Genomic DNA, 6,147 nt, shown 5'->3' with positions numbered 1-6,147 from the left:
GGCGGCGTGCAAGGGCGTGCACGCGTGCAGGGCGTGCAAGGGGCGTGCAGGGCGTGCAAGCGAAGGCCAGTGCTATCGGGGCGTGCAAGGCGTGCAGGGCGCACGGGCGTGCAAGCGGCAGGCATGCAAGGGCGTGCAAGGGCGCGTGCGCAGGTGTGCAGGGCGCATGCAAGTGCGGCGTGCAAGGGTGTGCAAGTGGGCGTGCAAGCGGGCGTGCAAGGGCGCGTGCAAGGGGCGTGCAAGGGCGCTGCGCGGGGGCGTGTCAAGGAGCGCAAGGTGTGCAAGGGGCGTGCACGGGGCGTGCAAAAGTGCACGAGGCGTGCAGGCGTGCACGTGCATGCGAAAAGTGCAACGTGCAGGAGCGCACAGGTGCATGCAAGGCCGCCCTGCGGCTGTCGACGCCAGGCGTGCAGGCGTGCAGGGCGTGCAAGGGCGTGCAAAAGTGGCGGCGCGGGCGTGCAAGGGGCGTGCAAAAGTGGGGGCGGGCGTGGCGCGTGCAAGGCGTGCACGGGGCGTGCAAGGCCGAGCTGGCGGCCGCCCTGGGGCTGTCGGAGCGCCAGGTGTGCAAGGGGCGTGCAAGGGGTGTGCAAAAGTGCAAGGGGCGTGCAAAGTGCAAGGGGAGTGCAAGGGGCGTGCAAGGGGCGTGCAAAAGTGCAAGGGGAGTGCAAGGGGCGTGCAAGGGGCGTGCAAGGGCGTGCAAAGTGCAAGGGGCGTGCAAAAGTGCAAGGGGAGTGCAAGGGGCGTGCACGGGGCGTGCAAAAGTGGGGCGAGTGGCGGGTGTGCAAGGGGCATGCAAGGGGCGTGCACGGGGCGTGCAAGGGCGTGCAAGGCCGCCCTGGGGCTGTCGGAGCGCCAGGTGTGCAAGGGCGTGCACGGGGCGTGCAAGGGGCGTGCACGGGGCGTGCAAGCGGGCGTGCAAGGGGCGTGCAAGGCCGCCCTGGGGCTGTCGGAGCGCCAGGTGTGTGCAAGGGGCGTGCACGGGGCTTGCAAGAGACGTGCAAGGGGCGTGCAAGGGGCGTGCAAAAGTGCAAGGGGCGTGCAAGGGGCATGCAAGGGGCGTGCAAGGCCGAGCTGGGGCTGTCGGAGCGCCAGGTGTGCATGGGGCGTGCAAAGGGCGTGCAAGGGGCGTGCACGGGGCGTGCAAAAGTGGGAGCAGGCGTGCAAGGGGCGTGCAAAAGTGGGAGCGGGCGTGCAAGGGTGTGAGCATTGTGCAGGGCGGGCGTGCAAGGATGGGTGTTTGCACTAATATTTTGCACTAATTTCTTTGCACTATTTTTGCACTAATTTCTTTGCATTAATAATTTTTTGCATCAATTTTTGCATCAGTTTCTTTGCACTAATTTTTTGCACTAATTTCTTTGCATCAATAATTTCTTTCACTAACTTTTTGCACTAATTTCTTTGCATTAATTTCTTTGCACTAATTTCTTTGCACTAATTTCTTTGCATTAATAATTTCTTTGCACTAATTTCTTTGCATTAATAATTTCTTTGCACTAATTTCTTTGCATCAATAATTTCTTTGCATCAATAATTTCTTTGCACTAATTTCTTTGCATCAATAATTTCTTTGCACTAATTTTTTGCACTAATTTCTTTGCGTTAATTTCTTTGCATTAATAATTTTTTGCATCAATGTTTGCATCAGTTTCTTTGCACTAATTTTTTGCACCAATTTCTTTGCATTAATAATTTTTGCATCAGTTTCTTTGCATCGATTTTTGCATTAATTCTTTGCACTAATTTTTTTGCATTAATTTCTTTGCATTAATTTCTCTGCACTAATAATTTCTTTGCATCAGTTTCTCTGCACTAACTTTTTTGCATTAATTTCGTTAATTTCTTTGCATTAATAATTTCTTTGCAATAATTTTTGCATTATTTTTTTGCATTAATTTCTCTGCATTAATTTATTTTCGTTTATTTCTCTGCACTAATTTTTTGCATTAATAATTTCTTTGCATTAATTTCTTTGCATTAATTTCTCTGCACTTTTTTGCATTAATTTCGTTAATTTCTTTGCATCAATTTCTTTGCATTAATAATTTCTTTGCAATAATTTTTTGCAATATTTTTTGCATTAATTTCTTTGCATTAATTTATTTTCGTTAATTTCTCTGCACTAATGTTTTTTGCATCGATTTCTCTGCATTAATAATTTCTTTGCACTAATTTTTTGCATCAATTTCTTTGCACTAATAATTTCTTTGCACTAATAATTTCTTTGCATTATTTTTTGCATTAATTTCTTTGCATTAATTTATTTTCATTTATTTCTCTGAACTAATTTTTTGCATTAATTTCTCTGCATTAATAATTTTTTTGCATTAATTTCTTTGCATCCGTTTCTTTGCACTATTTCTTTGCATTAATTTCTCTGCACTAACTTTTTTTGCATTAATTTCGTTAATTTCTTTGCATCAATTTCTCTGCATTAATAATTTTTTTGCATTAATTTCTTTGCATCAGTTTCTTTGCATCAATTTCTTTGCATTAATTTCTCTGCACTAACTTTTTTGCATTAATTTCGTTAATTTCTTTGCATCAATCTCTTTGCATTAATAATTTCTTTGCAATAATATTTGCAATAATTTCTTTGCATCAATTTCTCTGCATTAATAATTTCTTTGTATCAGTTTCTTTGCATTAATTTCTTTGCAATAATTTCTTTGCGTTAATAATTTCTCTGCAATAACGTTTTGCATTCGTTCATTTGCATTAATTTATCTGCACTAATTTTTTTGCATTAATTTCTTTCCGCTATTTCTTTGCATCAATTTCTTTGCACTAATAATTTCTTTGCACTAATAATTTCTTTGCATTATTTTTTTGCATTAATTTCTTTGCATTAATTTATTTTCGTTTATTTCTCTGCACTAATTTTTTGCATTAATTTCTCTGCATTAATAATTTTTTTGCATTAATTTCTTTGCATCCGTTTCTTTGCATCAATTTCTTTGCACTAATTTTTTTGCATTAATTTCTTTCCGCTATTTCTTTGCATCAATTTCTTTGCACTAATAATTTCTTTGCACTAATAATTTCTTTGCATTATTTTTTTGCATTAATTTCTTTGCATTAATTTATTTTCGTTTATTTCTCTGCACTAATTTTTTGCATTAATTTCTCTGCATTAATAATTTTTTTGCATTAATTTCTTTGCATCCGTTTCTTTGCACTATTTCTTTGCATTAATTTCTCTGCACTAACTTTTTTGCATTAATTTCGTTAATTTCTTTGCATTAATAATTTCTTTGCATTAATTTCTTTGCGCTGTTTCTTTGCACTAATAATTTCTTTGCAATAATAATTTCTTTGCATTATTTTTTGCATTAATTTCTCTGCATTAATTTATTTTCGTTAATTTCTCTGCACTAATTTTTTGCATCGATTTCTCTGCATTAATAATTTCTTTGCACTAATAATTTCTTTGCATTATTTTTTTGCATTAATTTCTCTGCATTAATTTATTTTCGTTAATTTCTCTGCACTAATTTTTTTGCATCGATTTCTCTGCATCAATAATTTCTTTGCACTAATTTTTTGCAATAATTTCTTTGCCTCAATTTCTCTGCACTAATTTTCTTTGCATTAATTTCGTCGATTTCTTTGCATCAATAATTTCTTTGCGCCCGTTTCCTTCCGTTCGCTGCTTTGCTGTTTTCGCGCTCATTTCTCCGCCGTCCTCCCCTGCTCCTCCCCTCCCCCTGCATTGATTTCTCCTCGCCTTAAGCTTTCGCGCTAATTTCTCTGCATTTATCTCTTTGCATCAATTTTTCTACCTTCGTCTCTCTGCCCTCGGTCGCTTTTGCGTCCGTTTCTCTGCCTTGATTTTCTTTGCGTCAATTTCTTTGCGTTAATTTCTCTGCGATGACTTTTTGCATTAATTTCCTTGCAATAACTTTTTGCATTCGTTTATTTCCATCAATCTGCAATAATTTTTTGCGTTCGTTTCTTTGCATTAATTTCTTTGCATTAATAATTTCTTTGTAATAATTTTTTGCATCAATTTCTCTGCAATAACTTTTTGCATCCGTTTATTTGCCTCAATTTCTTTGCATTAATGATTTCTTTGCATTAATTTCTTGCATTAATTTCTTTGCATTAATTTCTCTGCAATAATTTTTTGCATTCGTTTCTTTGCATTAATCTTTTGCATTAATTTCTTTGCATTAATAATTTCTTTGCATTAATTTTTTGCATTAATTTCTCTGCAATAACTTTTTGCATCCGTTCATTTGCATTAATTTCTCTGCATTAATAATTTCTTTGCATTAAATTCTTTGCAATAATTTCTTTGCATTAATAATTTCTTTGCATTCATTTCTGTTTGCATTAAGTTTCTGCGCTTTTTTCTTTGCATTTGTTTCTTTGCATCAGGGTTTTTTTACATTCGTTTCTGCGCATTGATGTTTTGAATTTATTTCTTTGCAATAATTTCTCTACAATAACTTTTTGCGTTAATTTCTATGCAGTAATTTTTTGCATCAGTTTATTTGCATCAATTTCTTTGCATTAATAATTTCTTTGCATTAATTTCTTTGCACCAATTTCTTTGCAATAATTTCTCTGCGTTAATTTCTCTGCATTAATTTCTCTGCATTAATTTTTTAAATTCGTTTCTCTGCATTGATTTTTTGAATTTATTTCTTTGCAATAATTTTTCGCACTAATTTCTTTGCATCAATTCCTTTGCATTAATTTCTTTTCGTTAATTTCTTTGCACTAATTTTTTGCATTAATTTCTTTGCATTAGCAATTTCTTTGCATTAATTTCTTTGCATTAATTTCTGTGCAATAATTTTTGCATTCGTTTCTTTGCATCAATTTCTTTGCATTAATAATTTATTTGCATTAATTTCTCTGCAATAATTTTTTGCATCCGTTTATTTGCATCAATTTCTTTGCAATAATTTCTCTGCATTAATTTCTCTGCATTTATTTCTTTGCATTAATTTTTTAAATTCATTTCTCTGCATTGATTTTTTGAATTTATTTCTTTACAATAATTTTTTGCCCTAATTTCTTTGCATTAATTTCTCTGCATTAATTTCTTTTCGTTAATTTCTTTGCACTAATTTTTTGCATTAATTTCTTCGCATTAGTTTCTTTGCATTAATAATTTCTTTGCATTAATTTCTCTGCAATAACTTTCTGCATCCGTTTATTTGCATCAATTTCTTTGCATTAATAATTTCTTTGCATTAATTTCTTTGCAATAATTGTTTGCATCCGTTTATTTGCATCAATTTCTTTGCAATAATTTCTCTGCATTAATTTCTTTTCTTTGCACTAATTTTTGCATTAATTTCTCTGCAATAATTTCTCTGCATTAATTTCTCTTTGCATTAAGCTTCTGCGTTCGTTTCTCTGCATTCATTTCTCTGCATTGATTTTTTGAATTTATTTCTTTGCGTTAATTCCTTTGCATCAATTTCTCTGCATTAATTTCTTATTTCTTTGCACTAATTTTTTGCATTAATTTCTTTGCAGTAATAATTTCTTTGCACTAATTTTTGCATTAATTTCTCTGCAATAATTTCTCTGCATTAATTTCTCTGCATTAATTTATTTGCATTAATTTTTAAATTCATTTCTCTGCATTGATTTTTTGAATTTATTTCTTTGCAATAATTTTTTGCCCTAATTTCTTTGCATTAATTCCTTTGCATCAATTTCTTTGCAATAATTTCTCTGCATTAATTTATTTCTTTGCACTAATTTGTTGCATTAATTTCTCTTTGCATTAATTTCTCTGCATCGATTTTTTTGAATTTCTTTCTTTGCAATAACTTTGTGCATTCGTTTCCTTGGATCAGTTTCTTTGCAACAGTTTCTCTGCAATAAATTTTTGCATTCATTTGCTTCTTCTTTGTTTCTTTGCCTCCGTCCCTCGCCCGCCCGCCCCGCCCCGCCCCCCGCAGGTGAAGATCTGGTTCCAGAACCGCCGCGCCAAGGAGCGGAAAATCAACAAGAAGAAACTGCAGCCGCCGCCGCCGCCGCCGCCGCCGCCGCCCGCCCAGCTGGAACCCGGAGGCTCCGGGGTGCTGGGGCCGCTTCCGGGCGGGGTCCCGTGACCCGTGCACGCGTGCACACGCATGCACACGCATGCACAGTCATGCACACGCGTGCAAACTCATGCACACG

The sequence above is a fragment of the Meriones unguiculatus genome (genome assembly GCF_030254825.1).
Source record: "Meriones unguiculatus strain TT.TT164.6M chromosome 13 unlocalized genomic scaffold, Bangor_MerUng_6.1 Chr13_unordered_Contig_107, whole genome shotgun sequence".
NCBI lineage: Eukaryota > Metazoa > Chordata > Mammalia > Rodentia > Muridae > Meriones > Meriones unguiculatus.
Note: the sequence above shows the minus strand (reverse complement) of the source record.